General features: G+C 50.8%; 35 non-coding genes across 35 annotated transcripts; 9 read left to right on the plus strand and 26 right to left on the minus strand.

The window, feature by feature from the left end:
• Positions 1-476: 476 nt before the first annotated feature.
• On the plus strand, positions 477-548 carry Trnap-agg. Its single transcript has one exon. It is a non-coding gene; the product is annotated as a tRNA-Pro (tRNA).
• Positions 549-742: 194 nt separating this feature from the next.
• Positions 743-815, minus strand: Trnav-aac. The gene has a single exon. It is a non-coding gene; the product is annotated as a tRNA-Val (tRNA).
• Positions 816-973: 158 nt separating this feature from the next.
• Trnav-cac lies at positions 974-1046 on the minus strand. The gene has a single exon. It is a non-coding gene; the product is annotated as a tRNA-Val (tRNA).
• Positions 1047-1556: 510 nt separating this feature from the next.
• Positions 1557-1628, plus strand: Trnap-agg. Its single transcript has one exon. It is a non-coding gene; the product is annotated as a tRNA-Pro (tRNA).
• A 194-nt stretch (positions 1629-1822) lies between these two features.
• Trnav-aac lies at positions 1823-1895 on the minus strand. Its single transcript has one exon. It is a non-coding gene; the product is annotated as a tRNA-Val (tRNA).
• Positions 1896-2053: 158 nt separating this feature from the next.
• On the minus strand, positions 2054-2126 carry Trnav-cac. The gene has a single exon. It is a non-coding gene; the product is annotated as a tRNA-Val (tRNA).
• A 510-nt stretch (positions 2127-2636) lies between these two features.
• Positions 2637-2708, plus strand: Trnap-agg. Its single transcript has one exon. It is a non-coding gene; the product is annotated as a tRNA-Pro (tRNA).
• Positions 2709-2902: 194 nt separating this feature from the next.
• On the minus strand, positions 2903-2975 carry Trnav-aac. The gene has a single exon. It is a non-coding gene; the product is annotated as a tRNA-Val (tRNA).
• A 158-nt stretch (positions 2976-3133) lies between these two features.
• Positions 3134-3206, minus strand: Trnav-cac. The gene has a single exon. It is a non-coding gene; the product is annotated as a tRNA-Val (tRNA).
• A 510-nt stretch (positions 3207-3716) lies between these two features.
• Positions 3717-3788, plus strand: Trnap-agg. The gene has a single exon. It is a non-coding gene; the product is annotated as a tRNA-Pro (tRNA).
• A 194-nt stretch (positions 3789-3982) lies between these two features.
• On the minus strand, positions 3983-4055 carry Trnav-aac. Its single transcript has one exon. It is a non-coding gene; the product is annotated as a tRNA-Val (tRNA).
• A 158-nt stretch (positions 4056-4213) lies between these two features.
• On the minus strand, positions 4214-4286 carry Trnav-cac. The gene has a single exon. It is a non-coding gene; the product is annotated as a tRNA-Val (tRNA).
• A 6288-nt stretch (positions 4287-10574) lies between these two features.
• Positions 10575-10647, minus strand: Trnav-aac. Its single transcript has one exon. It is a non-coding gene; the product is annotated as a tRNA-Val (tRNA).
• A 157-nt stretch (positions 10648-10804) lies between these two features.
• Trnav-cac lies at positions 10805-10877 on the minus strand. The gene has a single exon. It is a non-coding gene; the product is annotated as a tRNA-Val (tRNA).
• Positions 10878-11279: 402 nt separating this feature from the next.
• On the plus strand, positions 11280-11351 carry Trnap-agg. The gene has a single exon. It is a non-coding gene; the product is annotated as a tRNA-Pro (tRNA).
• A 194-nt stretch (positions 11352-11545) lies between these two features.
• Positions 11546-11618, minus strand: Trnav-aac. Its single transcript has one exon. It is a non-coding gene; the product is annotated as a tRNA-Val (tRNA).
• A 157-nt stretch (positions 11619-11775) lies between these two features.
• Positions 11776-11848, minus strand: Trnav-cac. The gene has a single exon. It is a non-coding gene; the product is annotated as a tRNA-Val (tRNA).
• A 668-nt stretch (positions 11849-12516) lies between these two features.
• On the minus strand, positions 12517-12589 carry Trnav-aac. The gene has a single exon. It is a non-coding gene; the product is annotated as a tRNA-Val (tRNA).
• A 157-nt stretch (positions 12590-12746) lies between these two features.
• Positions 12747-12819, minus strand: Trnav-cac. Its single transcript has one exon. It is a non-coding gene; the product is annotated as a tRNA-Val (tRNA).
• Positions 12820-13221: 402 nt separating this feature from the next.
• Trnap-agg lies at positions 13222-13293 on the plus strand. The gene has a single exon. It is a non-coding gene; the product is annotated as a tRNA-Pro (tRNA).
• A 194-nt stretch (positions 13294-13487) lies between these two features.
• Positions 13488-13560, minus strand: Trnav-aac. Its single transcript has one exon. It is a non-coding gene; the product is annotated as a tRNA-Val (tRNA).
• Positions 13561-13717: 157 nt separating this feature from the next.
• On the minus strand, positions 13718-13790 carry Trnav-cac. The gene has a single exon. It is a non-coding gene; the product is annotated as a tRNA-Val (tRNA).
• A 402-nt stretch (positions 13791-14192) lies between these two features.
• On the plus strand, positions 14193-14264 carry Trnap-agg. Its single transcript has one exon. It is a non-coding gene; the product is annotated as a tRNA-Pro (tRNA).
• Positions 14265-14458: 194 nt separating this feature from the next.
• Positions 14459-14531, minus strand: Trnav-aac. Its single transcript has one exon. It is a non-coding gene; the product is annotated as a tRNA-Val (tRNA).
• A 157-nt stretch (positions 14532-14688) lies between these two features.
• Positions 14689-14761, minus strand: Trnav-cac. Its single transcript has one exon. It is a non-coding gene; the product is annotated as a tRNA-Val (tRNA).
• A 402-nt stretch (positions 14762-15163) lies between these two features.
• Positions 15164-15235, plus strand: Trnap-agg. Its single transcript has one exon. It is a non-coding gene; the product is annotated as a tRNA-Pro (tRNA).
• Positions 15236-15429: 194 nt separating this feature from the next.
• On the minus strand, positions 15430-15502 carry Trnav-aac. Its single transcript has one exon. It is a non-coding gene; the product is annotated as a tRNA-Val (tRNA).
• Positions 15503-15659: 157 nt separating this feature from the next.
• On the minus strand, positions 15660-15732 carry Trnav-cac. The gene has a single exon. It is a non-coding gene; the product is annotated as a tRNA-Val (tRNA).
• Positions 15733-16134: 402 nt separating this feature from the next.
• Trnap-agg lies at positions 16135-16206 on the plus strand. The gene has a single exon. It is a non-coding gene; the product is annotated as a tRNA-Pro (tRNA).
• Positions 16207-16400: 194 nt separating this feature from the next.
• On the minus strand, positions 16401-16473 carry Trnav-aac. The gene has a single exon. It is a non-coding gene; the product is annotated as a tRNA-Val (tRNA).
• Positions 16474-16630: 157 nt separating this feature from the next.
• Trnav-cac lies at positions 16631-16703 on the minus strand. The gene has a single exon. It is a non-coding gene; the product is annotated as a tRNA-Val (tRNA).
• A 669-nt stretch (positions 16704-17372) lies between these two features.
• Positions 17373-17445, minus strand: Trnav-aac. Its single transcript has one exon. It is a non-coding gene; the product is annotated as a tRNA-Val (tRNA).
• Positions 17446-17602: 157 nt separating this feature from the next.
• Positions 17603-17675, minus strand: Trnav-cac. Its single transcript has one exon. It is a non-coding gene; the product is annotated as a tRNA-Val (tRNA).
• An 872-nt stretch (positions 17676-18547) lies between these two features.
• On the minus strand, positions 18548-18620 carry Trnav-cac. Its single transcript has one exon. It is a non-coding gene; the product is annotated as a tRNA-Val (tRNA).
• An 872-nt stretch (positions 18621-19492) lies between these two features.
• On the minus strand, positions 19493-19565 carry Trnav-cac. The gene has a single exon. It is a non-coding gene; the product is annotated as a tRNA-Val (tRNA).
• Positions 19566-22901: the final 3336 nt, after the last annotated feature.

Below are 22901 nucleotides of genomic sequence, written 5' to 3' on the forward strand. Positions count from 1 at the left end.
ATTTGCCGCAGCCATTCTCTCGTCCGCGAATGCACATACACGTCTGCCTGGAACCCATCACAGCCGAGGGCTCAAGAAGTCTTCGGGGTGCTCGAGAGGGAGTCTGCCGTAGCACCCCTAACGAGATAGCGGCGTTTCGCGCAGTCGTTATTGCAAGTCATATCAGCAAAAGCAATCACTTTCTCAGCAGCAGGCAGTGCGAGCCCAGCGGCAGCTCTACATGAAGGTACCAGTAGCCCAGGAAGGCCGCCGACCGCGGGAATTCGCGCCGCCCCCATCCCGCCAGCGTACACGAGACTTCCAGGGCACCCTGGACGACATCGAGGGACTGCGCTCTACATGAAGGTACCATTAGCCCAGGAAGGCCGCCGACCGCGGGAATTCGCGCCGCCCCCATCCCGCCAGCGTACACGAGACTTCCAAGGCACCCTGGACGACATCGAGGGACTGGAATAATTGCATTCGCCGTGTCACAGGGCTAGTTGGTCTAGGGGTATGGTTCCTGCTTAGGGTGCAGGAGGTCCCGGGTTCAAATCCCGGACGAGCCCTAGCGTTTTGTGCAAACTGATCGCACGTCAGAGGCTGAGTCAGCGCAAAAAGCTCGCCGTCAATATCAAATGAATTTCTTATTCGATGTGAGCAATTGACACTCGGGTCCGACGCGTGAAGGCGATTACGAAGGTTTCGGGTACAGATGGTAGCAGATGCATGTTAGTACGTCTTGCTTAAAGTGATGAAAAAGTGTTTCCGCCCGGGATCGAACCGGGGACCTTCTGCGTGTTAGGCAGACGTGATAACCGCTACACCACGGAAACTGCTTGTGTGCACCTTACTTCACAGACAACTTGTAGTGATGTTGCCATCGTAACTAAAAAATTCAATAAATGTGGTACTTGCAAAACGAAGGGACATGCAGCAGATCCACACACGACGTGGCTCATTGGAGGACAATACGACATAGGCAGGAAAATACTGTTCCCGCCCGGGATCGAACCGGGGACCTTCTGCGTGTGAAGCAGACGTGATAACCGCTACACTACGGAAACGACGGACCCGAGGAGTCCATCGTTGTTCACTCCAATTTGCCGCAGCCATTCTCTCGTCCGCGAATGCACATACACGTCTGCCTGGAACCCATCACAGCCGAGGGCTCAAGAAGTCTTCGGGGTGCTCGAGAGGGAGTCTGCCGTAGCACCCCTAACGAGATAGCGGCGTTTCGCGCAGTCGTTATTGCAAGTCATATCAGCAAAAGCAATCACTTTCTCAGCAGCAGGCAGTGCGAGCCCAGCGGCAGCTCTACATGAAGGTACCAGTAGCCCAGGAAGGCCGCCGACCGCGGGAATTCGCGCCGCCCCCATCCCGCCAGCGTACACGAGACTTCCAGGGCACCCTGGACGACATCGAGGGACTGCGCTCTACATGAAGGTACCATTAGCCCAGGAAGGCCGCCGACCGCGGGAATTCGCGCCGCCCCCATCCCGCCAGCGTACACGAGACTTCCAAGGCACCCTGGACGACATCGAGGGACTGGAATAATTGCATTCGCCGTGTCACAGGGCTAGTTGGTCTAGGGGTATGGTTCCTGCTTAGGGTGCAGGAGGTCCCGGGTTCAAATCCCGGACGAGCCCTAGCGTTTTGTGCAAACTGATCGCACGTCAGTGGCTGAGTCAGCGCAAAAAGCTCGCCGTCAATATCAAATGAATTTCTTATTCGATGTGAGCAATTGACACTCGGGTCCGACGCGTGAAGGCGATTACGAAGGTTTCGGGTACAGATGGTAGCAGATGCATGTTAGTACGTCTTGCTTAAAGTGATGAAAAAGTGTTTCCGCCCGGGATCGAACCGGGGACCTTCTGCGTGTTAGGCAGACGTGATAACCGCTACACCACGGAAACTGCTTGTGTGCACCTTACTTCACAGACAACTTGTAGTGATGTTGCCATCGTAACTAAAAAATTCAATAAATGTGGTACTTGCAAAACGAAGGGACATGCAGCAGATCCACACACGACGTGGCTCATTGGAGGACAATACGACATAGGCAGGAAAATACTGTTCCCGCCCGGGATCGAACCGGGGACATTCTGCGTGTGAAGCAGACGTGATAACCGCTACACTACGGAAACGACGGACCCGAGGAGTCCATCGTTGTTCACTCCAATTTGCCGCAGCCATTCTCTCGTCCGCGAATGCACATACACGTCTGCCTGGAACCCATCACAGCCGAGGGCTCAAGAAGTCTTCGGGGTGCTCGAGAGGGAGTCTGCCGTAGCACCCCTAACGAGATAGCGGCGTTTCGCGCAGTCGTTATTGCAAGTCATATCAGCAAAAGCAATCACTTTCTCAGCAGCAGGCAGTGCGAGCCCAGCGGCAGCTCTACATGAAGGTACCAGTAGCCCAGGAAGGCCGCCGACCGCGGGAATTCGCGCCGCCCCCATCCCGCCAGCGTACACGAGACTTCCAGGGCACCCTGGACGACATCGAGGGACTGCGCTCTACATGAAGGTACCATTAGCCCAGGAAGGCCGCCGACCGCGGGAATTCGCGCCGCCCCCATCCCGCCAGCGTACACGAGACTTCCAAGGCACCCTGGACGACATCGAGGGACTGGAATAATTGCATTCGCCGTGTCACAGGGCTAGTTGGTCTAGGGGTATGGTTCCTGCTTAGGGTGCAGGAGGTCCCGGGTTCAAATCCCGGACGAGCCCTAGCGTTTTGTGCAAACTGATCGCACGTCAGAGGCTGAGTCAGCGCAAAAAGCTCGCCGTCAATATCAAATGAATTTCTTATTCGATGTGAGCAATTGACACTCGGGTCCGACGCGTGAAGGCGATTACGAAGGTTTCGGGTACAGATGGTAGCAGATGCATGTTAGTACGTCTTGCTTAAAGTGATGAAAAAGTGTTTCCGCCCGGGATCGAACCGGGGACCTTCTGCGTGTTAGGCAGACGTGATAACCGCTACACCACGGAAACTGCTTGTGTGCACCTTACTTCACAGACAACTTGTAGTGATGTTGCCATCGTAACTAAAAAATTCAATAAATGTGGTACTTGCAAAACGAAGGGACATGCAGCAGATCCACACACGACGTGGCTCATTGGAGGACAATACGACATAGGCAGGAAAATACTGTTCCCGCCCGGGATCGAACCGGGGACCTTCTGCGTGTGAAGCAGACGTGATAACCGCTACACTACGGAAACGACGGACCCGAGGAGTCCATCGTTGTTCACTCCAATTTGCCGCAGCCATTCTCTCGTCCGCGAATGCACATACACGTCTGCCTGGAACCCATCACAGCCGAGGGCTCAAGAAGTCTTCGGGGTGCTCGAGAGGGAGTCTGCCGTAGCACCCCTAACGAGATAGCGGCGTTTCGCGCAGTCGTTATTGCAAGTCATATCAGCAAAAGCAATCACTTTCTCAGCAGCAGGCAGTGCGAGCCCAGCGGCAGCTCTACATGAAGGTACCAGTAGCCCAGGAAGGCCGCCGACCGCGGGAATTCGCGCCGCCCCCATCCCGCCAGCGTACACGAGACTTCCAGGGCACCCTGGACGACATCGAGGGACTGCGCTCTACATGAAGGTACCATTAGCCCAGGAAGGCCGCCGACCGCGGGAATTCGCGCCGCCCCCATCCCGCCAGCGTACACGAGACTTCCAAGGCACCCTGGACGACATCGAGGGACTGGAATAATTGCATTCGCCGTGTCACAGGGCTAGTTGGTCTAGGGGTATGGTTCCTGCTTAGGGTGCAGGAGGTCCCGGGTTCAAATCCCGGACGAGCCCTAGCGTTTTGTGCAAACTGATCGCACGTCAGAGGCTGAGTCAGCGCAAAAAGCTCGCCGTCAATATCAAATGAATTTCTTATTCGATGTGAGCAATTGACACTCGGGTCCGACGCGTGAAGGCGATTACGAAGGTTTCGGGTACAGATGGTAGCAGATGCATGTTAGTACGTCTTGCTTAAAGTGATGAAAAAGTGTTTCCGCCCGGGATCGAACCGGGGACCTTCTGCGTGTTAGGCAGACGTGATAACCGCTACACCACGGAAACTGCTTGTGTGCACCTTACTTCACAGACAACTTGTAGTGATGTTGCCATCGTAACTAAAAAATTCAATAAATGTGGTACTTGCAAAACGAAGGGACATGCAGCAGATCCACACACGACGTGGCTCATTGGAGGACAATACGACATAGGCAGGAAAATACTGTTCCCGCCCGGGATCGAACCGGGGACCTTCTGCGTGTGAAGCAGACGTGATAACCGCTACACTACGGAAACGACGGACCCGAGGAGTCCATCGTTGTTCACTCCAATTTGCCGCAGCCATTCTCTCGTCCGCGAATGCACATACACGTCTGCCTGGAACCCATCACAGCCGAGGGCTCAAGAAGTCTTCGGGGTGCTCGAGAGGGAGTCTGCCGTAGCACCCCTAACGAGATAGCGGCGTTTCGCGCAGTCGTTATTGCAAGTCATATCAGCAAAAGCAATCACTTTCTCAGCAGCAGGCAGTGCGAGCCCAGCGGCAGCTCTACATGAAGGTACCAGTAGCCCAGGAAGGCCGCCGACCGCGGGAATTCGCGCCGCCCCCATCCCGCCAGCGTACACGAGACTTCCAGGGCACCCTGGACGACATCGAGGGACTGGAATAATTGGCATTCGCCGTGTCACAGGGCTCGTTGGTCTAGGGGTTAGTTCCGCTTTAGACGCCGTGCAGTGTGGACGTGCCTAGTCTTCCGCTCCGCCGTAGCGTTACGTATAGTGGACTATAGCTTTTGTTTACGTGTTGTGTTGCAACTTCTGTGAGTGTTTCTCCGTCGTTGTTTAGTACCTTGTGTTACTTTCTGTCCTTATTTCAGTGTGTTGTGTGTAGCGGTTTCGACCGCATATTTTGAAAATGTCGTCCCAGGTTATTCCTCGTCAGGCTACAGTTAGTTTTACTTTTGACAAGTCAACCCGCCATGTGCAACCTAGTTCCCTTGAAATTCATGATTGGTTGGTAGATACCTTTGGTGTTCATTCGGATCAGGTGCATACTGCTTATTTTGATACCGAACTGTATGTTTTCTTTATTAAGTTTATGGACCCACTTCAGGTTGATAAAATTCTTTCTAAATATGGTCATCAAGTTCTCTTTCGGCATCGGGATGATTCTGTAAGTACCGTGCTGCTTTCCAATGCTTCCATCACGTATACCAATGTTCGTGTTTACAACCTTCCACCGGAGGTGGATAATGTCTATCTTAAGGAGGGTCTACAAAAGTATGGTGATGTAAAGAGCATTCGCCTTGAACGCTGGTCAAGCCAACATCGCCTGCAATGTTACAGTGGTATTCGTTCAGTCGAAATGCACGTTAAGCAGAATATTCCATCTCACCTGCAGATCGGTGGATATCGTGTCCATGTAACATATAGTGGTCAGGTTGGCACCTGTTTTTTGTGCAATGAAAGTGGTCACGTGCGTACCGACTGTCCGCGGAGGGTTTTTGTTTTAAAAAATTCTCTCGAACAGCGTCGCAAGTTAACGGTCGCTGACCTCGTTGCAGGTGGTTCTGCTCTTGGTGTAGCACGGTCCAGTGGTAGTAGCGCTCCGCCACAGGTTTTGCGCACCCCTGACACAGAATTTCCTCCTTTGCGTGCTAAATCTGATGTTGTTCCGTCTGTCCCTCAGGTGGGTGTGCCACTTTTGAATAATAAGAGGCGTCGCCCACACGATGGAAATAGTACGGATGAGGATCTCCCTGAGATGCCCCAGTCCGAGCGACCGGCGTCCTCCGAGCCACTGTGTACTGTAGCTGCTCCCTGCTCTCCTGAGGTAACGGTTACGGTGGCGGCTGCTGGCGCCCCTTCGGCCTCCGACGCAGCTTCTCTCGAGTCGGATCGTCGGTCGGGCCTGTTGGCGCCGTCTTCCGAACCGACTTCGATGTCACAACAAGTGGAGCCGCGACAACTTCCTGCTTCACTGCCCCATACCTCTGCCAGCGGAGCTGCTCCGCTTCCGTCCAACGTTGCGGCCTCGGACCTTCCTGCTCACGTTTCGCCTCCGTGCAGTCCATGTTTGCCGGAAGCTAGTGTAAGTGTTGACCATTCCGTTTTGTCGGAGTTTCCCCCCGCGACCCCGGATCCCGCATGTGGACCGGCGCGGGTGGTGTCGGATACAGAACTTGACCCTCCTACGTCACCGGCGGCTGAAGCTTCCTTGCCCGTCAGCCGACGCAAGTTACGCGTTCAGCCGAACGTTAATGCTGTTCGTAAAAAACCGAAGCGTAAGGGATCCGCGGAACGGGGTACCAGTCCCCCTCCCACGGATGCCTCCGTCTCCCCTGCTATGGACTGTGACGTTGGTGCGTCGGTGTAGGTGATTTCCTTTCTCGCTTTTCTCTCTATGGTTCAAGCATACACCTTTCTTACCTTAAATCTTAACCGTATTGAGTCCGACGTTCGCATTGCCTCTTTGCGGCAGTTTATTTACGACGCCTGTGCGGACGTAGTGTTCTTGCAGGAAGTGTTGTTTTCTGATCTCTCTCTACCTGGATTTCAAACTGTTTTTAATGTCGCGCCGGAATATTCAACAGGAACTGCTCTTTTCTTTCGAGAGGGCATTCCTATTACTGACATTGAATTCCTTGACTCTGGCCGTGGGATTGGTTGTCGTCTTTTTGATCTCCGCCTCGTTGTTTTGTATGCCCCCTCTGGTTCGGGTCACACTGTGGCTCGCTCGCGCTTTTATAAAGAAGAGCTTATTTATCTTTTGCGCCAGAGTCCTCGGAGTCTCCTGCTCGGAGGCGATTTTAATTGTGTTTTACGCCCTGAAGACCAGTCCCCCAATTTTAATTATTGCCGTGATTTACATGACTTAGTTCGTACGATGCATCTGTGTGATGTTTGGGAACACAAATATCCAACCCTGGTGAAATATACGTTTTTTACCGCGTCCTCATGCAGTAGACTCGACAGATTCTATTTATCTGATTTTTTATGTGATAAAATTCTTTCTGTCGATGTTATTCCTACTAGTTTTTCTGACCATTGTGCTTTTACTGCAACTGTAAATCTTAGTCACCAACCTGCAAAACTTTATCGTTCCCAGTGGATGTTAAATGTTTCCCACCTTGCCGACAGTGCTATGGATGATGTTATAAGTGGCGTGTGGGAGCGATGTCTTCGCTCGGTCCCGCGATACCCCTCCTTGCTGGTTTGGTGGACTGCGTTTGCCAAGCCCAAGATTCGTCAGACTTTGATTTTTTACTGTGCTGCAAGGGCGCGTGATTTTAAGAACACGTATGAATATTACTACTCTGTCCTGCGTGAACTATATGACGCGGCGGGTACCTCTCCTCTGCGGATCCATGATGTTCGTCGTATTAAAGCCAAGCTCTTGAGCCTTAAACGACGACAGATGGATGGTCTGCGAGTTAAGTCGAAACCTCACTCTCTTGTTGAAGGTGAACTGACATCCTTGTACCACCTGCTACGGCATCACACTCGTCGTCGTCGCTCCTTCATCTCTTCTCTTACGGTGGATGATGGACGGCAGCTTATTGCACAGGAGGAAATGGTTCGTGCTCTTCATCAGTATTACACTAGTCTCTATTCTGCCGATGATTCTGGTGAGTCTCTTTCGGATGATGTCTTTGGGGATCTAACTGCGACGATCGCGCCTGACGCGAACGGCGAATTTCTCCGGGAGTTCCAGGTAGATGAGGTTTTCGATTTTATTGCTCGCTCTCCGTCCAGTAAATCGCCGGGTCCAGACGGCCTGCCTAAAGAATTTTATCTCCGTTTTTGGCCTCTTTTGGGTGGCATTTTTACGCAGATTTTAAATGAGATTGTCAGGGGGATGGATGTGCCTGCCGATTTTAAAGTAGGGAAAATTGTTTTAATTCCGAAGTCTTCTGGTCGTTTATCTGCTGCCAATCTTCGTCCGCTCACATTGCTGAATTTTGACTACAAGACAGCTGCTAGAGCGCTCGATAGCCGGTTGTCCTCTCTGCTTCGGGGTGTGATTGGTGCACATCAACGTTGTTTTCATGATAGATCTATTCTGACACCAGTAGCCGAATATCGGGATGTTGTCTCGGTTGCGGCGGTTACAAACGTACATTGTGCCTTTGCCTTCCTTGATTTTCATAAGGCTTTTGATCACGTCAGTCATGTGTTTTTAGATCGTGTTTTAGGTACAATAGGTTTTAACGCTTCATCACGTGGTGTTCTTGGCAATTTGTATAGGGGAATAACAGCTCGGGTGTCAGTCAATGGGCAGCTGACGCCGCCCATTGCTATCCGCCGCGGAGTGCCTCAGGGTAGTCCGCTCTCTATGTCTTTATTCGTATTGTCCCTGGAACCGCTGCTTCGGACTATTGCTCTCAAGCTTCAGGGTATGTCCCTCTCTGGTGGGAAGCTCTCGGTTAAGGCATATGCGGATGATGTCGTTGTTCTCCTCCGTCAACGTGATGATATCCCGTTGTTGAAAGGGGCAGTTGATGCATACTGTCGTGTCTCTGGAGCGCGTCTCAATCAGGGTAAATGTAAGTTCCTTGATATTCGAGGATTTCGCGATGCTGACGTCCCTTGGGCCACTGTTGTCGATCGCCATACGTCCTTGGGGATTATCATTGATCGGTGTCCTCTAAAAATGGCGGCTCTCAATTGGAAATCTGTCACCGAGAAGATACAGGGGGCTCTGATGGTCCATGAGCAGCGCTCTGCTACCATTTTGCAAAAAGTCAGAATTTTAGACACCTACGTTCTATGTAAAGCTTATTATGTTGCTCAGCTGTTCCCACTTCCCATGATGGTGGCGAAAAGGTTGCGCCAATTGTCTAGCAGGTTTATATGGAAGGGCCATCTATTCAAGTTACGTTACGAGGTAATGACGAAACCGCGTATCTCCGGAGGCTTGGGCCTCTCTGACATTACTCGCAAGGCGTCTGCTTTGTACGTCCGCCGAACGACTCTAATTGTTACGCAAGAAGTGACTTCAATTACATCCAGGCTTTTTACTGTTGTGCGTCCGGCGAGCCTTGCTCCACCTGTCGATGTCGGACGCCTAAATTTTAAGTTGAAACACATTCGGGAATTTTACATTGCGGTGAGTTACCTCGGTGACGTCTTCTTGCGGCGACCGGTGCCAACGACCAAGGGCTTGATTGCCCGCTGGGAGGGGCTGGCCGGTCCCAATCCAATAGAACTGGCGTCTCCATCTGTGTCCTGGAGGAACGTCTGGAAGAATGTTAGTCTGCCGATCCACTCTATGGCCGTGGCGTCCACGTGGTATAGGGTAATAAATAATTTGGTCCCCACCAATGTACGACTGCACCGTATTGGTCTTTCTGACACGGACACCTGTACTCGGTGTGGTCTCGTGGATACCCTTGAACATCGATTCACCTGCTGTGGGCACCTTGCTAATTGGCGTTGGCTCAGGAAACAACTTGCCTTTGTCACTAGGTCTGCTGAAGCCGCTTATACTATTGACATCATTGTCCGGCCCGATTCTTCCTTTTTTCCGCGAACGAAGCTCCATACCGTCATGTGGTTGATTGGCCATTTCGTACATTTTGTCATCAGTTGTCATGAAGAGGATGGACACCTAGCGTTTCGGCAGTACATGCTTACTGCTTACTGGCAGCGCTTGCGATTGCCAGGCCTCCGAGATGATTTTGCCAATATGCTTAGCCTGACATTTGAAAGAGAGGGTGTTGGCTAAGGTCACCTGTGTGAGCCATTTTCTTTTATACTGTTCCTGGATTTGCCGCCTTTATGTATGTTTCTTCTCTACACCAGGACTGAAGTTTCCGTGTTTTTTTTTTTTTTTTTTTTTTTTTTTTTTTTTTTTTTTTTTTTCACAAAGCAGTCTACATTATATAGTCATGTTTTAGGATTTTAATTTCAGTAGTGTACTTCTTTTGAAGTGGCTGTGTTGTGGATGTTCCTTAATATTTTTTTTTTTTTTCAATAGATATATTTGTTAGAGGAACAATAATTACGCTTTCATTTGCTTATAATGAGCTGAGACTGAATTGCAGGCATTTAAAAAAAAAAAAAAAAAAAAAAAGGGGTAAAAAAAAAAAAAAAGGGGTATGATTCCTGCTTTGGGAAAAAAAAAAAGGGGTATGATTCCTGCTTTGGGTGCAGGAGGTCCCGGGTTCAAATCCCGGACGAGCCCTCCCATTTTGACCGTGCTGAAGCGTAGGTGGAACTCAGCCCCGGTTGCAGCTCCTCAATGAAGAGTAGACGCCTGTTATAGCACGTGGATATAACAAGAATGCGGCACCAGTAAAGTACGTAGTTGGAATAAAAAAAAAAAAAAAAAAAGGGGTATGATTCCTGCTTAGGGTGCAGGAGGTCCCGGGTTCAAATCCCGGACGAGCCCTAGCGTTTTGTGCAAACTGATCGCACGTCAGTGGCTGAGTCAGCGCAAAAAGCTCGCCGTCAATATCAAATGAATTTCTTATTCGATGTGAGCAATTGACACTCGGGTCCGACGCGTGAAGGCGATTACGAAGGTTTCGGGTACAGATGGTAGCAGATGCATGTTAGTACGTCTTGCTTAAAGTGATGAAAAAGTGTTTCCGCCCGGGATCGAACCGGGGACCTTCCGCGTGTTAGGCAGACGTGATAACCGCTACACCACGGAAACTGCCTGTGTGCACCTTACTTCACAGACAACTTATAGTGATGTTGCCATCGTAACTAAAAAATTCAATAAATGTGGTACTTGCAAACGAAGGGACATGCAGCAGATCCACACACGACGTGGCTCATTGGAGGACAATACGACATAGGCAGGAAAATACTGTTCCCGCCCGGGATCGAACCGGGGACCTTCTGCGTGTGAAGCAGACGTGATAACCGCTACACTACGGAAACGACGGACCCGAGGAGTCCATCCTTGTTCACTCGAACTTGCCTCAGACTTTCTCTCGTCCGCGAATGCACACACGACAGTTCTTTTGTCAGCCTGGAGCCCATCACAGCCGAGGGCTCAAGAAGTCTTCGGGGTGCTCGAGAGGGTGTCTGCCGTAGCACCCCTAACGAGATAGCGGCGTTTCGCGCAGTCGTTATTGCAAGTCATATCAGCAAAAGCAATCACTTTCTCAGCAGCAGGCAGTGCGAGCCCAGCGGCAGCTCTACATGAAGGTACCAGTAGCCCAGGAAGGCCGCCGACCGCGGGAATTCGCGCCGCCCCCATCCCGCCAGCGTACACGAGACTTCCAGGGCACCCTGGACGACATCGAGGGCCTGGAATATTTGGCATTCGCCGTGTCACAGGGCTCGTTGGTCTAGGGGTATGATTCCTGCTTAGGGTGCAGGAGGTCCCGGGTTCAAATCCCGGACGAGCCCTAGCGTTTTGTGCAAACTGATCGCACGTCAGTGGCTGAGTCAGCGCAAAAAGCTCGCCGTCAATATCAAATGAATTTCTTATTCGATGTGAGCAATTGACACTCGGGTCCGACGCGTGAAGGCGATTACGAAGGTTTCGGGTACAGATGGTAGCAGATGCATGTTAGTACGTCTTGCTTAAAGTGATGAAAAAGTGTTTCCGCCCGGGATCGAACCGGGGACCTTCTGCGTGTTAGGCAGACGTGATAACCGCTACACCACGGAAACTGCCTGTGTGCACCTTACTTCACAGACAACTTATAGTGATGTTGCCATCGTAACTAAAAAATTCAATAAATGTGGTACTAGCAAACGAAGGGACATGCAGCAGATCCACACACGACGTTGCTCATTGTAGGACAATACGACATAGGCAGGAAAATACTGTTCCCGCCCGGGATCGAACCGGGGACCTTCTGCGTGTGAAGCAGACGTGATAACCGCTACACTACGGAAACGACGGACCCGAGGAGTCCATCCTTGTTCACTCGAACTTGCCTCAGACTTTCTCTCGTCCGCGAATGCACACACGACAGTTCTTTTGTCAGCCTGGAGCCCATCACAGCCGAGGGCTCAAGAAGTCTTCGGGGTGCTCGAGAGGGTGTCTGCCGTAGCACCCCTAACGAGAAAGGGGCGTTTCGCGCAGTCGTTATTGCAAGTCATATCAGCAAAAGCAATCACTTTCTCAGCAGCAGGCAGTGCGAGCCCAGCGGCAGCTCTACATGAAGGTACCAGTAGCCCAGGAAGGCCGCCGACCGCGGGAATTCGCGCCGCCCCCATCCCGCCAGCGTACACGAGACTTCCAGGGCACCCTGGACGACATCGAGGGCCTGGAATATTTGGCATTCGCCGTGTCACAGGGCTCGTTGGTCCAGGGGTATGATTCCTGCGTAGGGTGCAGGAGGTCACGGGTTCAAATCCCGGACGAGCCCTAGCGTTTTGTGCAAACTGATCGCACGTCAGTGGCTGAGTCAGCGCAAAAAGCTCGCCGTCAATATCAAATGAATTTCTTATTCGATGTGAGCAATTGACACTCGGGTCCGACGCGTGAAGGCGATTACGAAGGTTTCGGGTACAGATGGTAGCAGATGCATGTTAGTACGTCTTGCTTAAAGTGATGAAAAAGTGTTTCCGCCCGGGATCGAACCGGGGACCTTCTGCGTGTTAGGCAGACGTGATAACCGCTACACCACGGAAACTGCCTGTGTGCACCTTACTTCACAGACAACTTATAGTGATGTTGCCATCGTAACTAAAAAATTCAATAAATGTGGTACTTGCAAACGAAGGGACATGCAGCAGATCCACACACGACGTGGCTCATTGGAGGACAATACGACATAGGCAGGAAAATACTGTTCCCGCCCGGGATCGAACCGGGGACCTTCTGCGTGTGAAGCAGACGTGATAACCGCTACACTACGGAAACGACGGACCCGAGGAGTCCATCCTTGTTCACTCGAACTTGCCTCAGACTTTCTCTCGTCCGCGAATGCACACACGACAGTTCTTTTGTCAGCCTGGAGCCCATCACAGCCGAGGGCTCAAGAAGTCTTCGGGGTGCTCGAGAGGGTGTCTGCCGTAGCACCCCTAACGAGATAGCGGCGTTTCGCGCAGTCGTTATTGCAAGTCATATCAGCAAAAGCAATCACTTTCTCAGCAGCAGGCAGTGCGAGCCCAGCGGCAGCTCTACATGAAGGTACCAGTAGCCCAGGAAGGCCGCCGACCGCGGGAATTCGCGCCGCCCCCATCCCGCCAGCGTACACGAGACTTCCAGGGCACCCTGGACGACATCGAGGGCCTGGAATATTTGGCATTCGCCGTGTCACAGGGCTCGTTGGTCTAGGGGTATGATTCCTGCTTAGGGTGCAGGAGGTCCCGGGTTCAAATCCCGGACGAGCCCTAGCGTTTTGTGCAAACTGATCGCACGTCAGTGGCTGAGTCAGCGCAAAAAGCTCGCCGTCAATATCAAATGAATTTCTTATTCGATGTGAGCAATTGACACTCGGGTCCGACGCGTGAAGGCGATTACGAAGGTTTCGGGTACAGATGGTAGCAGATGCATGTTAGTACGTCTTGCTTAAAGTGATGAAAAAGTGTTTCCGCCCGGGATCGAACCGGGGACCTTCTGCGTGTTAGGCAGACGTGATAACCGCTACACCACGGAAACTGCCTGTGTGCACCTTACTTCACAGACAACTTATAGTGATGTTGCCATCGTAACTAAAAAATTCAATAAATGTGGTACTAGCAAACGAAGGGACATGCAGCAGATCCACACACGACGTTGCTCATTGGAGGACAATACGACATAGGCAGGAAAATACTGTTCCCGCCCGGGATCGAACCGGGGACCTTCTGCGTGTGAAGCAGACGTGATAACCGCTACACTACGGAAACGACGGACCCGAGGAGTCCATCCTTGTTCACTCGAACTTGCCTCAGACTTTCTCTCGTCCGCGAATGCACACACGACAGTTCTTTTGTCAGCCTGGAGCCCATCACAGCCGAGGGCTCAAGAAGTCTTCGGGGTGCTCGAGAGGGTGTCTGCCGTAGCACCCCTAACGAGAAAGGGGCGTTTCGCGCAGTCGTTATTGCAAGTCATATCAGCAAAAGCAATCACTTTCTCAGCAGCAGGCAGTGCGAGCCCAGCGGCAGCTCTACATGAAGGTACCAGTAGCCCAGGAAGGCCGCCGACCGCGGGAATTCGCGCCGCCCCCATCCCGCCAGCGTACACGAGACTTCCAGGGCACCCTGGACGACATCGAGGGCCTGGAATATTTGGCATTCGCCGTGTCACAGGGCTCGTTGGTCTAGGGGTATGATTCCTGCGTAGGGTGCAGGAGGTCCCGGGTTCAAATCCCGGACGAGCCCTAGCGTTTTGTGCAAACTGATCGCACGTCAGTGGCTGAGTCAGCGCAAAAAGCTCGCCGTCAATATCAAATGAATTTCTTATTCGATGTGAGCAATTGACACTCGGGTCCGACGCGTGAAGGCGATTACGAAGGTTTCGGGTACAGATGGTAGCAGATGCATGTTAGTACGTCTTGCTTAAAGTGATGAAAAAGTGTTTCCGCCCGGGATCGAACCGGGGACCTTCTGCGTGTTAGGCAGACGTGATAACCGCTACACCACGGAAACTGCCTGTGTGCACCTTACTTCACAGACAACTTATAGTGATGTTGCCATCGTAACTAAAAAATTCAATAAATGTGGTACTTGCAAACGAAGGGACATGCAGCAGATCCACACACGACGTGGCTCATTGGAGGACAATACGACATAGGCAGGAAAATACTGTTCCCGCCCGGGATCGAACCGGGGACCTTCTGCGTGTGAAGCAGACGTGATAACCGCTACACTACGGAAACGACGGACCCGAGGAGTCCATCCTTGTTCACTCGAACTTGCCTCAGACTTTCTCTCGTCCGCGAATGCACACACGACAGTTCTTTTGTCAGCCTGGAGCCCATCACAGCCGAGGGCTCAAGAAGTCTTCGGGGTGCTCGAGAGGGTGTCTGCCGTAGCACCCCTAACGAGATAGCGGCGTTTCGCGCAGTCGTTATTGCAAGTCATATCAGCAAAAGCAATCACTTTCTCAGCAGCAGGCAGTGCGAGCCCAGCGGCAGCTCTACATGAAGGTACCAGTAGCCCAGGAAGGCCGCCGACCGCGGGAATTCGCGCCGCCCCCATCCCGCCAGCGTACACGAGACTTCCAGGGCACCCTGGACGACATCGAGGGCCTGGAATATTTGGCATTCGCCGTGTCACAGGGCTCGTTGGTCTAGGGGTATGATTCCTGCTTAGGGTGCAGGAGGTCCCGGGTTCAAATCCCGGACGAGCCCTAGCGTTTTGTGCAAACTGATCGCACGTCAGTGGCTGAGTCAGCGCAAAAAGCTCGCCGTCAATATCAAATGAATTTCTTATTCGATGTGAGCAATTGACACTCGGGTCCGACGCGTGAAGGCGATTACGAAGGTTTCGGGTACAGATGGTAGCAGATGCATGTTAGTACGTCTTGCTTAAAGTGATGAAAAAGTGTTTCCGCCCGGGATCGAACCGGGGACCTTCTGCGTGTTAGGCAGACGTGATAACCGCTACACCACGGAAACTGCCTGTGTGCACCTTACTTCACAGACAACTTATAGTGATGTTGCCATCGTAACTAAAAAATTCAATAAATGTGGTACTAGCAAACGAAGGGACATGCAGCAGATCCACACACGACGTTGCTCATTGGAGGACAATACGACATAGGCAGGAAAATACTGTTCCCGCCCGGGATCGAACCGGGGACCTTCTGCGTGTGAAGCAGACGTGATAACCGCTACACTACGGAAACGACGGACCCGAGGAGTCCATCCTTGTTCACTCGAACTTGCCTCAGACTTTCTCTCGTCCGCGAATGCACACACGACAGTTCTTTTGTCAGCCTGGAGCCCATCACAGCCGAGGGCTCAAGAAGTCTTCGGGGTGCTCGAGAGGGTGTCTGCCGTAGCACCCCTAACGAGATAGCGGCGTTTCGCGCAGTCGTTATTGCAAGTCATATCAGCAAAAGCAATCACTTTCTCAGCAGCAGGCAGTGCGAGCCCAGCGGCAGCTCTACATGAAGGTACCAGTAGCCCAGGAAGGCCGCCGACCGCGGGAATTCGCGCCGCCCCCATCCCGCCAGCGTACACGAGACTTCCAGGGCACCCTGGACGACATCGAGGGCCTGGAATATTTGGCATTCGCCGTGTCACAGGGCTCGTTGGTCTAGGGGTATGATTCCTGCTTAGGGTGCAGGAGGTCCCGGGTTCAAATCCCGGAAGAGCCCTAGCGTTTTGTGCAAACTGATCGCACGTCAGTGGCTGAGTCAGCGCAAAAAGCTCGCCGTCAATATCAAATGAATTTCTTATTCGATGTGAGCAATTGACACTCGGGTCCGACGCGTGAAGGCGATTACGAAGGTTTCGGGTACAGATGGTAGCAGATGCATGTTAGTACGTCTTGCTTAAAGTGATGAAAAAGTGTTTCCGCCCGGGATCGAACCGGGGACCTTCCGCGTGTTAGGCAGACGTGATAACCGCTACACCACGGAAACTGCCTGTGTGCACCTTACTTCACAGACAACTTATAGTGATGTTGCCATCGTAACTAAAAAATTCAATAAATGTGGTACTTGCAAACGAAGGGACATGCAGCAGATCCACACACGACGTGGCTCATTGGAGGACAATACGACATAGGCAGGAAAATACTGTTCCCGCCCGGGATCGAACCGGGGACCTTCTGCGTGTGAAGCAGACGTGATAACCGCTACACTACGGAAACGACGGACCCGAGGAGTCCATCCTTGTTCACTCGAACTTGCCTCAGACTTTCTCTCGTCCGCGAATGCACACACGACAGTTCTTTTGTCAGCCTGGAGCCCATCACAGCCGAGGGCTCAAGAAGTCTTCGGGGTGCTCGAGAGGGTGTCTGCCGTAGCACCCCTAACGAGATAGCGGCGTTTCGCGCAGTCGTTATTGCAAGTCATATCAGCAAAAGCAATCACTTTCTCAGCAGCAGGCAGTGCGAGCCCAGCGGCAGCTCTACATGAAGGTACCAGTAGCCCAGGAAGGCCGCCGACCGCGGGAATTCGCGCCGCCCCCATCCCGCCAGCGTACACGAGACTTCCAGGGCACCCTGGACGACATCGAGGGCCTGGAATATTTGGCATTCGCCGTGTCACAGGGCTCGTTGGTCTAGGGGTATGATTCCTACATTAGGGTGCAGGAGGTCCCGGGTTCAAATCCCGGACGAGCACTAGCGTTTTGTGCAAACTGATCGCACGTCAGTGGCTGAGTCAGCGCAAAAAGCTCGCCGTCAATATCAAATGAATTTCTTATTCGATGTGAGCAATTGACACTCGGGTCCGACGCGTGAAGGCGATTACGAAGGTTTCGGGTACAGATGGTAGCAGATGCATGTTAGTACGTCTTGCTTAAAGTGATGAAAAAGTGTTTCCGCCCGGGATCGAACCGGGGACCTTCCGCGTGTTAGGCAGACGTGATAACCGCTACACCACGGAAACTGCCTGTGTGCACCTTACTTCACAGACAACTTATAGTGATGTTGCCATCGTAACTAAAAAATTCAATAAATGTGGTACTTGCAAACGAAGGGACATGCAGCAGATCCACACACGACGTGGCTCATTGGAGGACAATACGACATAGGCAGGAAAATACTGTTCCCGCCCGGGATCGAACCGGGGACCTTCTGCGTGTGAAGCAGACGTGATAACCGCTACACTACGGAAACAACGGACCCGAGGAGTCCATCCTTGTTCACTCGAACTTGCCTCAGACTTTCTCTCGTCCGCGAATGCACACACGACAGTTCTTTTGTCAGCCTGGAGCCCATCACAGCCGAGGGCTCAAGAAGTCTTCGGGGTGCTCGAGAGGGTGTCTGCCGTAGCACCCCTAACGAGATAGCGGCGTTTCGCGCAGTCGTTATTGCAAGTCATATCAGCAAAAGCAATCACTTTCTCAGCAGCAGGCAGTGCGAGCCCAGCGGCAGCTCTACATGAAGGTACCAGTAGCCCAGGAAGGCCGCCGACCGCGGGAATTCGCGCCGCCCCCATCCCGCCAGCGTACACGAGACTTCCAGGGCACCCTGGACGACATCGAGGGCCTGGAATATTTGGCATTCGCCGTGTCACAGGGCTCGTTGGTCTAGGGGTATGATTCCTACATTAGGGTGCAGGAGGTCCCGGGTTCAAATCCCGGACGAGCCCTAGCGTTTTGTGCAAACTGATCGCACGTCAGTGGCTGAGTCAGCGCAAAAAGCTCGCCGTCAATATCAAATGAATTTCTTATTCGATGTGAGCAATTGACACTCGGGTCCGACGCGTGAAGGCGATTACGAAGGTTTCGGGTACAGATGGTAGCAGATGCATGTTAGTACGTCTTGCTTAAAGTGAACCGGGGACCTTCCGCGTGTTAGGCAGACGTGATAACCGCTACACCACGGAAACTGCCTGTGTGCACCTTACTTCACAGACAACTTATAGTGATGTTGCCATCGTAACTAAAAAATTCAATAAATGTGGTACTTGCAAACGAAGGGACATGCAGCAGATCCACACACGACGTGGCTCATTGGAGGACAATACGACATAGGCAGGAAAATACTGTTCCCGCCCGGGATCGAACCGGGGACCTTCTGCGTGTGAAGCAGACGTGATAACCGCTACACTACGGAAACAACGGACCCGAGGAGTCCATCCTTGTTCACTCGAACTTGCCTCAGACTTTCTCTCGTCCGCGAATGCACACACGACAGTTCTTTTGTCAGCCTGGAGCCCATCACAGCCGAGGGCTCAAGAAGTCTTCGGGGTGCTCGAGAGGGTGTCTGCCGTAGCACCCCTAACGAGATAGCGGCGTTTCGCGCAGTCGTTATTGCAAGTCATATCAGCAAAAGCAATCACTTTCTCAGCAGCAGGCAGTGCGAGCCCAGCGGCAGCTCTACATGAAGGTACCAGTAGCCCAGGAAGGCCGCCGACCGCGGGAATTCGCGCCGCCCCCATCCCGCCAGCGTACACGAGACTTCCAGGGCACCCTGGACGACATCGAGGGCCTGGAATATTTGGCATTCGCCGTGTCACAGGGCTCGTTGGTCTAGGGGTATGATTCCTACATTAGGGTGCAGGAGGTCCCGGGTTCAAATCCCGGACGAGCCCTAGCGTTTTGTGCAAACTGATCGCACGTCAGTGGCTGAGTCAGCGCAAAAAGCTCGCCGTCAATATCAAATGAATTTCTTATTCGATGTGAGCAATTGACACTCGGGTCCGACGCGTGAAGGCGATTACGAAGGTTTCGGGTACAGATGGTAGCAGATGCATGTTAGTACGTCTTGCTTAAAGTGAACCGGGGACCTTCCGCGTGTTAGGCAGACGTGATAACCGCTACACCACGGAAACTGCCTGTGTGCACCTTACTTCACAGACAACTTATAGTGATGTTGCCATCGTAACTAAAAAATTCAATAAATGTGGTACTTGCAAACGAAGGGACATGCAGCAGATCCACACACGACGTGGCTCATTGGAGGACAATACGACATAGGCAGGAAAATACTGTTCCCGCCCGGGATCGAACCGGGGACCTTCTGCGTGTGAAGCAGACGTGATAACCGCTACACTACGGAAACAACGGACCCGAGGAGTCCATCCTTGTTCACTCGAACTTGCCTCAGACTTTCTCTCGTCCGCGAATGCACACACGACAGTTCTTTTGTCAGCCTGGAGCCCATCACAGCCGAGGGCTCAAGAAGTCTTCGGGGTGCTCGAGAGGGTGTCTGCCGTAGCACCCCTAACGAGATAGCGGCGTTTCGCGCAGTCGTTATTGCAAGTCATATCAGCAAAAGCAATCACTTTCTCAGCAGCAGGCAGTGCGAGCCCAGCGGCAGCTCTACATGAAGGTACCAGTAGCCCAGGAAGGCCGCCGACCGCGGGAATTCGCGCCGCCCCCATCCCGCCAGCGTACACGAGACTTCCAGGGCACCCTGGACGACATCGAGGGCCTGGAATATTTGGCATTCGCCGTGTCACAGGGCTCGTTGGTCTAGGGGTATGATTCCTACATTAGGGTGCAGGAGGTCCCGGGTTCAAATCCCGGACGAGCCCTAGCGTTTTGTGCAAACTGATCGCACGTCAGTGGCTGAGTCAGCGCAAAAAGCTCGCCGTCAATATCAAATGAATTTCTTATTCGATGTGAGCAATTGACACTCGGGTCCGACGCGTGAAGGCGATTACGAAGGTTTCGGGTACAGATGGTAGCAGATGCATGTTAGTACGTCTTGCTTAAAGTGATGAAAAAGTGTTTCCGCCCGGGATCGAACCGGGGACCTTCCGCGTGTTTTTTTTTTTTTTTTTTTTTTTTTTTTTTTTTTTTTTTTTTTTTTACTAGACCAGCGCTCTGCCACTTTTTTTTTTTTTGTTTTTCTCCGCCTTAACCACTTTTTTTTTTTATTTTTTTTCCGTTTTTTTTTTTGAACCACTCTTTATTAAATTTTTTTATAAGTAATAGGCAGAAGGAGGCAAAGTGGGCAGGGGTCAAGAATAATCTGAGGCCTGGCCACAATGTCTCCACCATACCCATCACTGATTTTCGACCTTGTCGCTCCTATGATCCAAAAATACAACTGCCCACTTTAGCAAATTTATTTTTTTTTGTTTTTTTTCAATTTTTTCATTTTTTTTTGTTTTTAAGTTTTTTTAATTAGTGTTTCCTCTTTTTTTATGGTTTTTTATATTATCATGATGAAATGAAAGGAATTCGTTCGTGAAATAAGTAATACCTCTCCATGTGCATAAAATGAAAAATATAACTCAATCTTCTACTTGTTGTTCCTGCCTTCATTTTTTTTTAATTTTTTTAAATTTTTTATTTGTTGTCGTTTTTGACCATTTTGTCATAGTGGAAAATCAACAAAAATGAAAGTATAAGAAATGAAACAGACAATAATTCTGCACATAGTAATATAGTCACTCAATACTGTGTGCTTTAGGTTGATGGTGGTTAGCCTATCCCCATTCTATCAAATATAATTTGTAGCATATTACCATATTTCTTCTTGTGGTCTGCATACGTACGTATTTTGTGGTATTTGCACTGTAAGTATATCTTGAAATCTGTAACGGTGTCAGTTCCAGCGTCATGAGTTACGTAAGTTACATAATTTCCTAGGAGCCAATAGACGGCATTATTCTTCGTCTCTGGAAAATAACGGTCTTGTGGTCTGTGCAGCACTGACAGCGAGATGTACTGAGGTGAAGACCTTGTAATGAGAGCTATTTGCACCTTGAGCCAATTCCAGATATGTATATTGCCGCCGCAAGTGTATCGATGGATAATTGTGTCCACTAGTCGACATCGTTGACATAGATTGGTGTCACTGAGACCAATTTCATATAATCTTTCGTTGGTGCTAATGATATTATTAACGGCTTTGTACCATGCTGTTCTTATGTCAGAAGATAAAACTTTTAAATTGATGTTTTGCCAGATAGCAGTCCAGTGTATGTGAGGAAACTGTCTCTCTACTTTATTCTTTCCTTCACACGTCTCCCAGACCCGCATAATATCTCTTGACGTTAGTTGACGTAGCCGTGTAACTTCGTCCCTCAAGTAGCTAAGTTCAATATAAAAGGCTCGCACGTGCTGGAGACGATTGTTAATTTTTTGCACATCAATAGGAGGCTGCAGGCTGCGAGGTTTTAGAATTTCAAAAAGTCGGCTTGAAATACTTTCCGGTACTTCTCTAATGATAGTTAGTTGCCTTTTGACGAAGAGTGCAGAGGCTTTGTTGGTGATATTGATGAGACCTAAACCACCATTTCGGGGATGTAAGGTAGCCACTTTGGCGGTTACTCGAAACAGTTCTCCTTTCCACAGAAAATTTGTGATTCTGGACGTTATGTTCTTGGCTATCATTTTGGGTAGTGGAAAGAGCTGAGCGGTGTGGTATGCTATAGCTAAGATACACGTGTTGATGTACTTAATCCTCTGAATCTGATTCATATTCCGTGATAAATTTTCCATTATAGCACCCTGCACTTTCCGTGCCGCAGCTTTCCAATTCAACGCAGTCATTTTCATTGGGCATGCGGTCAATGTGACACCAAGCGTCGTATGCTGCCTGACCAGCTTTGCCCACTCTACGTTTATGTGCTCAAAACCCTTAAGATGTAAAATTTTGCTTTTCTTTTCATTTGAATTTGCCCCAGACGCACTGCAGTAAGTCTGAATCACTGCAGCTAACGTAGCTACATCGTCATTATTTCTGATTATGACGCCTACATCATCAGCATAAGCTTTTATAGCTGTTTTGCACCCTGACAGTGTTATACCTGTTAATTTATCGTGAATACGTTTAAGAAATGGGTCCAGTGAAATGGCAAATAGTGACATAGAAAGGGGGCTTCCCTGAGGAACACCGCGTCGTATTTGGAATTTTCTCGTAGCCTGACTGTTAACTGCTATGCATGCGTTTATTCCTGTCGCCACGTTTTTTATTACGTTTAAGGCTCGCTCCTGGAAACCGAGCTTTTTTAACGTCTTGAAAAGGTAGATATGATTCACGAGATCGAATGCTTTATGAAAATCCAGGAAAACCAGGGCACATTTGATGTTAGTGACGGAAGTGATTGCAATTATATCCCGAAATTCCGCTAAATTGTGAAACAGAGTTTTACCTGCAATGCAGTGTTGATACGGACTAATCAGTCTATTTGCTAAGGATGAAATTTTCTTGTTGAGAATTCTGGCTATTATTTTATAGTCCGCATTGAGCAACGAAATCGGTCGGAAGTTAGTAAGATCTTTGTGTCCTTTAGTTTTGGGGATAAGGACTATTTTACTTTCTTTAAATTCAGAGGGTATCATTGCGCCCTGAAGAACTTCATTTACAATCGCTGTAATTGTCCCTCCCACTATCGGCCAATAGCGGACATAAAATTCTGCAGGTAGACCATCAGGACCTGGG

The sequence above is a fragment of the Schistocerca americana genome, chromosome 2 (assembly GCF_021461395.2).
Source record: "Schistocerca americana isolate TAMUIC-IGC-003095 chromosome 2, iqSchAmer2.1, whole genome shotgun sequence".
Lineage (NCBI taxonomy): Eukaryota > Metazoa > Arthropoda > Insecta > Orthoptera > Acrididae > Schistocerca > Schistocerca americana.